Source organism: Spermophilus citellus (genome assembly GCF_964194105.1).
Source record: "Spermophilus citellus genome assembly, chromosome: 9".
NCBI lineage: Eukaryota > Metazoa > Chordata > Mammalia > Rodentia > Sciuridae > Spermophilus > Spermophilus citellus.
The window spans coordinates 11804150-11814080 of record NC_138191.1 but is presented as its reverse complement, the minus strand read 5'-3'; positions in this window follow the sequence as shown (position 1 = coordinate 11814080).

Genomic DNA, 9931 nt, shown 5'->3' with positions numbered 1-9931 from the left:
GGGTTAGAGTACAGGGGTCACTCAGTGGTACAGTACATGCCTGGCAAATGTGAGGTCTGGGGCTCTATCCTAAGCACTACAAACAAAAACAAGAAAACCTAAGTGGGTGAACAGGTTCACTCTTAGTGAATTCGAGCCACTTGTCCTTATGCAAAGAGGATAATACTCCAGCATTTGCCCCCAATTCTTAAGCATGAACAGCCTCACTGAAGGCTTAGGACAAACTGCTTCACACTGTTCCTCTGCTGGTTCTGACAAGCTCCGCAGCACTGCCCTCTGCTGGCTCCCCTGGAGAACATTCATGTCATTTGGATTACATGGGTGCTTCTCAAACTTTAACTTACCAAAAAATCACCTAAGGATCTTCTCAAAATGCAAAATCTGCATCACCAGGTCTGGGATGGGGCTTGAGATTCTGCATTCTTACAAGAATCCAGGAGATACTGCTGTCTGTGGGTCACTTTTTGAACTGCAAAGCCCAAGATGTCTCTAAGCATCCCTACTGTTCTGACCTTTAGCTTCATGGTTTAATCCTCTTCATGGATTGTGGTTCTCTCTTCCACTCTCGGCCCTGCTCTGCTCCTGGCCACCACAACATCCTTCTCAGGTTAAAATATTCAGTTGTCCCTCCCAGGTCCTAAGGTCCAGGATGCACCAGCTGTACCCCTTGCAACTAGCTTGTCCCAACAGTTGGCACAGAGTTAGTTTCATATCTTTGCTTTTCACAAATGAATGGCTTGGATTGGGCTCTGGTGATGGGACCGGGTAGGGGCACACATAAATTAGACAGAACCCCTCAGATCAAAGAGTTGTTATTCATCTTCCACAGTAACCAAGTGCCCACCCATGCGAGTGGCTAAAGTCCTGGGCTGGGAACTGCTTCATGAGAAGATTTAGAGTCTCTTGATGTAATAGGCTCTATTCTGCTGGGTCAGGCTTTACCTGATGTGTCCTTTATGAAAGAGGGCTGGGTATTGGGAGTGGGGTGAAGTTTTCCAGGCTTCTCCACTGAGAGATTTGGACTTCAAATGGCCTTGGTGAGATTCATTCTACACAACTGCGAGTGAGGCCACCAAAGTAGCCTTAGAAAGGCTCTACCACTCACCCTCACTTCTTGTCCAAGAACAGAAGGAACAACCTCCAGTGGTGCTCTTGGGCTGTGTTCAGTCCCCGGGAAATGAAACTGACCAAATTATATGGTTAGGCTGCACACATGTGTGAATAAGTAACAACAAGTCACGCTATTATATAAGGCACCCATCAAAAGGAAACAAAGAGTGGGACCCCCCTGCACCTGGAGGGGTGTGTTCTCCCCTTCCCCCATCTCCCTTCCACTCCCCCTCCCCCTCCAGTTCCCCTCCCCGTCTCCCCTCCACTCCCCTCCCCCATCTCCCCTCCACTCCCCTCCCCCATCTCCCCTCCACTCCCCCTCCCCCATCTCTAACTTCAGAACTCTGACTGGTGGGGGAGGGGACAGATTCGCCCACCTGCACCAGCTGGCAAATGGTAACCCTGGGCCCTTATTCTCGTCACCCGCTGCTCTTCCCTTCCCCCTGTGCTCCGATGGGGCAGGCTATAGCCCTTTCCCTCTAACCCCAGCCACTGGTCTTTTCTCCTCTCTCCTCCACTGTCTTTTCTCCCACCCGATTTCTGTCTCCTTCATCTTCTATCGTCTTCCTAGCTCTCACACTTCCATTCCCCTGTGGCACCCCATCCCGTTGATATGTGTCTTTAACCACTTCTGCTTTTCCCCAGGCCTCAGTTCTGCTTCTGCTGTCACATCTGCCCGTGGGGGGTCTGCACAGACCCTGGTGAAGGGTGCCTCGGTTTGGTTTGGTTTTCCTCCCTTAGTGAAATAAGAAATGTGCTTTCCTCCGCAAGTGCCTCCCCGTCCTGACCTCTGTGTCCTGGAGCCCGGCTTGGACAGAGGCTTCCTAAGCAGCAGACAACACAAGAAGCACACTGGTTGGTTCTCGCAGCAGGTGGTGGTAATAGGAGTCAGGGAGGGACTTTTCCTAATGCCTCATATTTAAAGCTAAGATGAAGCGACTTCACGTTCTAAAGAGAGCTGCAGGTTCATTGGGGACCGCATCACCTCTAGGGCTTAGTGGGAGGTGACTGGACTGGTTCTACTGCCCCATGCTTCCCGGCTCCACCCCCGTGCTATATAAACAGAGGACTAGGGAGGGAGGAGAGGAAGGGAAATAGAATCAAAGTCAGCCACTGGAGTTGACATCAATGCCACAGGAAAGGGTCCTCCAAGAGCGCCATTTGAGAGGTGCCAGGTATGCCTAGGAACAGGAGACTCAGTACCTCTTTTCCTGCTTGGGTAGTGGATCTGTGAATGGGTCAATCTTTGGTAAGGTAGAAATGTGACACTGGACCGTTATGGGGGACAGCCCGCACACCCGTGGTTTAGCAGGGCAAGGGTATAGGAGTTTTCACAGTGGACACTGCATATGGTACTCAGGCTCCAGGTGTTTTGTCACTCTGGCTACTAGGGGGGCAAATTCCCAGTCTAAAGAAGCTGTATGATAAGTCACCTGTGGGAGGTGAGTGGGAGGAAGGTCAGAGAGGCCAAGCCAGAGATCTCCCCGCAAAGCCCCACCCTTACGCAAGTCCCTAAAGTGCTCTGACCTGTGTACCACAAATTTGCTGAGACTTAGCTGTCTGTCATAGAAACCATCCACAGGGGACCAGGATTAGCCAGAGAAACAGAGACAACCACCTCGGGCAGAGTTTGACCCTTGCCCCTCACCCTATATCATTTGAGAAGCTGTAACTAGATGAGATAAAACAGAAGGAGAAAAATCAAACCACATGCTCTTCCCTATTACAGATCTTTAGACTGTGAGACAAGTGACAGGAAGAGGCACACAGGGAGTTTTACCTTGAACTGTACTGTTAAATTACTGGAAGTGGTAAAAAGGAAACCAAAGGATTTGTCTAAAACATCCTTAAGTGTTGGAGGGCAGCTTTGACTGGTCCTCACGTGCATGGGGAAAAAAAATTTTTTTTTTCTTTGTTGTTAGTTCCCAATGAACCAAGTTCAGACTGTCCATAAAACTTATTTATTGAGCAACTGCTATGAGTCAAACACTTTTCTAGATTTAACACTGAGACAGCACAGTTCTTGCCATCCCATGCTAAGATGACCATCAGAGAACCATAAGGAAAACTATGGATTTAATGTCCGTCATGACAAGAGCTCTGTGTGTCAATATGACAACTACCACACAGAACTATTGAGGACCGAGAGAAAGTAAAGCAGAAGGATCGGACCTAGTTTTGAGGATTGGAGAGAGCTTTGCCTTGGGAATCAGAGATTGAAAACTGAGAGGCAGTAGATGGTTCAGAGAACTGTGTGTGGAAAAACCTTCAAGGAAAAGGAAAGAGGAAGATACCGGAGGTGCCCTGGAAAGAGTAGTAAATATTCCTTAGCATAATAACCCTGAGGTTGTGGTGAAACCGCCAGTTACCGTGGCCAGTCCTTGCTTCCCCGGTTGCTGAAGCATAGATAGTACCAAAGAAGCACAGGAGGCCAGTGGAGAGTGGAAAGTGAGAGCTTTCATTAAAGGATGGCAGAAAAGACTCCCCTGCCCCACAGGAAGAAGGGGACCTGAAAGGTGGAATCCATAGGAAGGTCTTCTTTGTTCTTCTACATCCCTGTCCTTTATTTGGCTCTTGTCTCTCTATCCTGCCTGTGGTGGGGGATGCAGGTGGCAAGGTCAGAATGTGGAAGACACTGGGCAGATGGGGCAGGGGAGGAGTGGTGTGGGCAGGAAGGGCCCAGGGTGATTTGATGAGCATCTCCCTGTCTTTCTGGGAACTGTTTCATTAACAGTTCTTTGGGATGAGCAGAGGCCTTGGGAACATTAACTTTTCAGTCTCCCAGGTGCTGTTCTGGTTTCCCTGGGGTTAAACTGGACTCCATTTTTTTATGGACTCCAATTTCTTTATTAGATTCCATATTAGACCTGATTTACCTAACTACACTAACTACCTATCTTTAAATCTGGCTTCAGTAGCTTCACAAGTCAGACTCATAGCAATGAGAGAAATCACTCTTCCTAATGTGACTGAGGCCTGTTTATTTCTTAGGAGAACTAGTGAGAAGATTAGCTGCAAAATCTCACTAGCAGAGAAACACCTAGAATGGAGGGGACCTAAGATTCTCCCTAATCCTCTAGACTAGAGTTGACCATTCCCCACTCTAAAATCAGCTTTGAAGGAGCAAAGAATTTCAATTAGCCTCTGGCCAAAGCAGAGGTATTTGCATCTGAAAAGATGAGGCAGGATCCAAAGGAGCAGAAATTCTGTCTCCTATGTCAACTGGTTGTATGCAAAATGCATAAAATTGAAGGCCCTCATTCAGAAAAAGGAGGAAGCCTGTGAAACTACTGACCAGCTTTTAGCACATATATACCTGTATATGTGCTATAAACTTATACCACATGCACATAAAATTTAAATACAAGTGTACATATCTGTGTCTTGGCTATACACATATGTGCACTTGTATTTAAATATATATATATATATATATACACACACACACACACACACACACATACATGGGAGAGAAAACAGGTTCAAATTGTTGTGGCTCAAATGGATAAACCAAAGAAGTGTAAGGGTCCGGCGAAACATTGGAGAAGGAAAGACCACACAAGACTAGCTTCATGCAATGGCAAGGGGGATTTTTATTAGGGATCCATTCCAACGCGTTGGGACTCTGTGCTCACTCAAGAAGGGAGAGCAGCCCAGAGCCCAGAGCAGAGGTCAAGCAGAGCTTAAGTACACTTTTTGGAGAGGGCGGTGGGCTTTGCATACATCAGAACAAATCATCATGAGGCGCGGGGAAATTGAACAACAACTCTGAGACATGATTAGTCCATTCATTGGAGGGAACAGTTTGGGCAGGGGTGATTGGTCACTTCCAAGTGGGGCACACATTCAAACTGATTGGTCCTGGGGCCTATACGCGTACGTGCCATGTTACCTGGAGCCCTTAGCTATTAAACAACCAGGGAATCAATGGAGATATTTACTGAGCAGCTCCTGCATTGTCCTAACAACTTACAGGTTCCGGGGATAGCAGAGGAATTGTAACAATAGGCTTTTACCTTTTAGCCCAGGCCTTGTAATCTAGAAGCTTTACAATGCCCTAGTCTTTTACACTTTAACTCAGACTTTTGCAGCTTAGAATCAGCTTAGAAATTTTACCTTTACAGAAGGATTTGGAAAAAAAAAAAAAAACACTTAAGAGTCAACATTTCCTCAGAGCCTGTCTTTTATCATTGTCATTCTTAATTCAAATGTACATGATAAATTGATTGTAATTTTGTAATTGAGGTGCAGATCAAGAAACAGAACACTTAAAACTTTTTTTTTTCTTTTTTTTTTAATTTTATTTTTTTTATTGGTTGTTCACAACATTACAAAGCTCTTGACATATCATATTTCACAATAACATTCTTAACAAGGAAGAAGGCAAAGTATCGTTTAATCACAGCTTACCACTTTAAGAGATTTCAGCTATTAATATCTTCTTGGGGAATTTCCTTTCAGATTAAAGATCGTCCTTGATACTCATCTCTGAACACTTAAAACTTTTAATAAATGTGAGGAGATTTTATTACGACATTTTTCTCAGACAAAAAGGGAAAGCATATAAGTTGCTAGATGTCTCCTCATTCCACCTGACTGCCAGGCACACGTGTTACATACATGCACACCTTTATCTTCTATATCTGAGTGCAAAGATGTCTCCTCTTGCTTGGTTGAATCATTCCCTGGGTGCCAGAAACACTTAGTCTGCAACCAAATAAATGTTCATCTTTCTTTTTTTCTCTCAAAATAATAAGCTCTGATATTTAGTTGGACACATTGCCACTCATCTAAAAGCTGTATTTCCCCCATTCTTTACGTCATTAGTGTAGCCATTCAACCAAGTTTTAGCCAATGCTATATAAATGGAAACCGTATGGAGCCCTCTGGAAAGGAAGGGGAAGGTATCTTTCTCGTCCTGCTGTCTGAGACAAAAATGTCACACAGCTGCAAGAGCTTGGAAGTCAAGGGCCAGAACCTAAGGATGGTAGAACCTAGAGCTATTCCAGACATCCTAGAGCCTGAGAGGTGTCTGAGGAATCCCCATGTAAACTTGAAATTACTCACCTTTTGTTGTTGTTGTTTTGTTTTGTTAAAGATCATTTAACCACTGAGCCACATCCCTGCCGCCTGCCACCCCCAACCTGCACTGGCAACTGACCTAAGATCACTCCTGTGAATTTGCAGGGACACAAAATAAAACACAGACACAATTTGCCTTTACACAAGCTTCAGGATGGCTTGCCCAGCTCTTGGCCTCAGGTTCCCAAAAAGGGTGAGCAAGAGAAAGTCAGGAGAGGCCCATGCAGGGATTGCGGGGGAGAGGGAGAGGGAGGAGGAAGGGAGAGGGAGAGATCAGAAGTGAGCTTTCATTGGGGGGAAACTTGTCGCGACCCCCTTGCCCGCAAGGAAGACGCAACACCGGGAATCTTCTTACAGCTGTTTATTCAGGCTCTGCAGAGTTCTTTCTTTCCCGGAAGCCCCTCCCAGCCTTAATAAAGTATCCGAACACCCAATGTGAAGCTGCCACGTGGAGCTTTCTCATAGGGTGTCAAAGAACCAAGTGCCAACTCTCCCAAAGAAGGAGTTGTTTGTCACAGACCACAACGAGGCCGGCGCCATCTTGTAATGGCGACCGGTCTGAAGAAACGGCTCACCACAGTTCCCCCTTTTGTTTTCTAAAAACAACACAGGCGAGAGTAGAGGTCCTATCCCACTGTGCAGAAGTGGCTGCATAGTATGGCTCAGCACATACTTATATATTTCTTGCAGATAGAATGGAAAGTTACCAGTAGGCGGGAGCAAGGACGGAGGGGGGCAGGTGGTCCTTGTCGACTCATACTAAGCCTTCAACCAGGAACCTTATCAGACCCAAGCAGGTCAGGACGTTCCCACATGACCATTATAGGCTGAATATGAAAACAGACACCACAAATCTTTCAAGGCCTGGTGAGCTGCCTCAAGGCCTTGTGAGCTGGCCTCTTTGACGTGCACAACAAGAAACCAGGGCTGGATCCAAGCCCTGGGGGCCGGGGGGAGTCCGTGCCAGCAGTTCCCCCTCTTTTGTTTGTGGCACGTCAAAGGGAATCAAGTAGCCCCTGTCTTAGGTCGTTCACTGCCCTTACAGTGCTTACCCGTCTCTGGGGAGGCCCCATTCCCCTGTCTTAGGTTGCAGTGCAAGCGTGAAAGTTGCCCGTCTCTGGGTACTACAAGATCAGCTCGTTGTTGCCAAGGCGTTTAGTGGTAGTGATCCAGCCAGTCATTATTGGGTCTTTAATTGGTTCCGGTTCAACAGGGCATAGAGTCAGAGGAGAGGAATAATAAAAATAAAGAAGGAAAAGGGGGTAAAAGGAGGAAGGCATGAAGCAGGGATCATTGTAGAAAAATCATCTTCGAATCGGTCGGAGACAAACTTCAGCAAGATCATCCTTGGTTTGTAGACGTTGATAATGGACCTGTATTGGCTTAGAAGTCAGGATGTTAATTTGGTCTTTAATAAATTGTGTCATTCTCTTGACAAGGCAGGGGCCTACAGCAACTATAAGGAGGAGACCGAAAAGCGGTCCCATATTGTGAGTGGAGGCATCTGCTTTAGCATTGCCTTCCGCCAGAGGTCCAGGAAGCTCTGAATGTCCTCGGATATGTCCAATGAATAAAGGATCTCGTCTAGCCCAAACAAGAAGTTGAACTGTTTGTAATTGTTCCATGATAGTAGATTGCCTGCCAATATAAGGGGCTGTTTCAATAACTAAGGCTAAATTGGCAACATAGAGACTATCAGTATACACATTAAGTGGGGTGGAATTGTAAAGTTTAAGAGTCATAATTAGAGCCTCAACTTCTGATCTTTGGGCAGACAGTTTAGGAACAGGGTGTCGAATTACTTGAGATCCATCAAAAACAACAGCAAATCCCCCTTTTGCTCCGTCTGTATAAACAGTCTGAGCTCCCGGGATAGGTTCCCCTTTAATAATTTTAGGAAAAATAATAGAACATTTTTTTAAGGCCTTCTAGAAGTTTATGTCGGGGGAAGTGATCATCAATTTGACCTTTGAAATTACAAAGGAAGAGACACCAAAGATTATGTTCTTGTTGTAATTTTAAAATCATATCCTGGGTATAAGGCTGAATGAGAATGTCAAAAGTTTTTCCAAACAGTGCATCACCCAAATATTTGGCTTTCCAGATCAGATTTATCACTAGTTCATAAAAGGGAGTTATCACCCGAGAGTTAGAAGCGGGTAGATGGACCCAATAAATGGGACCTGTTTGCCAAAACACTCCAGTAGGAGTTAATTTTGATGGCAGGATTATAAATGATAGGGGTATAGAATAATCTATCTGGGTAACCTGTATCTTTTGTGGGGCTGTTTTTATTAACCTGAGTGCCTTCAAGGCTTTTGGAGTAGGTTTTTACAGGGAGGTGGGTGAGGGGTCTCCTCTCAAAAGGTCATACAGGGATTTAAGTTAGTAGTTCAATATACTTAATGTTTAATCAACAATGTGAATTTATTTACCAAAATTAATCTTTATCTTAAACAGTAAGAATTATTAGGCAATAAGGATCTTTCTTTAAAGAAATAAACTTACATTTTAATAGGTGTTTATCATATCAAAATATGGACAAAATTTTTGTTCACATTAGTATAGTTAAATTAGGAAAATAACCTGAAATACCCTTAAATTAATTATAGTCAGTTTAGTATATATAAATCTCTTTTTTAATTGTTCTAACTTTTTACATCATCTGTTTAGATACCAATATAAACCCCCCCCTTTTTTTTTTTTTTTTTTTTTTTTTTTTTTTTTTGGAAAATGAATATAAAGACCTTGTTTTACCCAAAGATGATTTCTTTCTTCTTTTTAGGATCTATGTGTGCTTTTTCTTTGTTGAAGCACCTTTTTCTTAAAAAAAAATATACTTTGGAACAATTTCTGAAAACCTTAGAATCTATAAACAAATTATTATACTTTGATAAGAAATATCAATGAAAATATAGTTAAAACCCTTAGATATTTTGTAGAAATAATTATAATAATTTATCATCTTATAAGTTTAAACAGTAACCTTGAGAATTAGAAACTACTTGATTGTATTTTCACTTAAAAGCAAATTTATAGTAAACACATTTATCTCAAATATCTGTAACTGAAAAGGCAGAGTATCTGATAAATGTAGATATAAAACATAAATTATGGGTTTCCTGTTGAAGAAAAACAATTAGGCAAATATATATTAACTAATCAATTAGGCATGTGCTAATTAATTTATAGATTAACAAATATAGGTTATTTAAATATCTAAAAAATATATATTAAGAATAAGAACTTAACTTATAATTGTATTAACTTTATGTAACCACGTGGTCTTAAAATATTTGGATCCATTTTAATTTATTTTTAACTAGGAGTGCACTCTTTTATGTGACGTCACTTGATGTAACTGAAATAAGATCCTTGAGTATACATTTTTATTTTTATAGTTAGCAATTAGAATAAGGATTTTTTGGTCATCACAGGAACCTTGCCGGCTTGTTCCTGTGGCAAGCAAATGCATCCTCATAACTTCCAAAATTAAAAGTAAAATATAAAGAAGCATATTTGATATCTCTCATCAATAGAACATTATTTAGTAACACAACTACAGAGAAAAGTCAGGTTATTTAACTTGGAACTAGCTTAAATTTAGGACTGTAACATAGAAAGCTGTGGAATTAAATTTTGTCTGAAAAAGATATCTTTTGTTAGCATTGATAGGCAGGCATGTTTCAAAAATATAGGCTCTGAGTAGCTCCGGTAGAAATCTGAAACACAGCAAAAC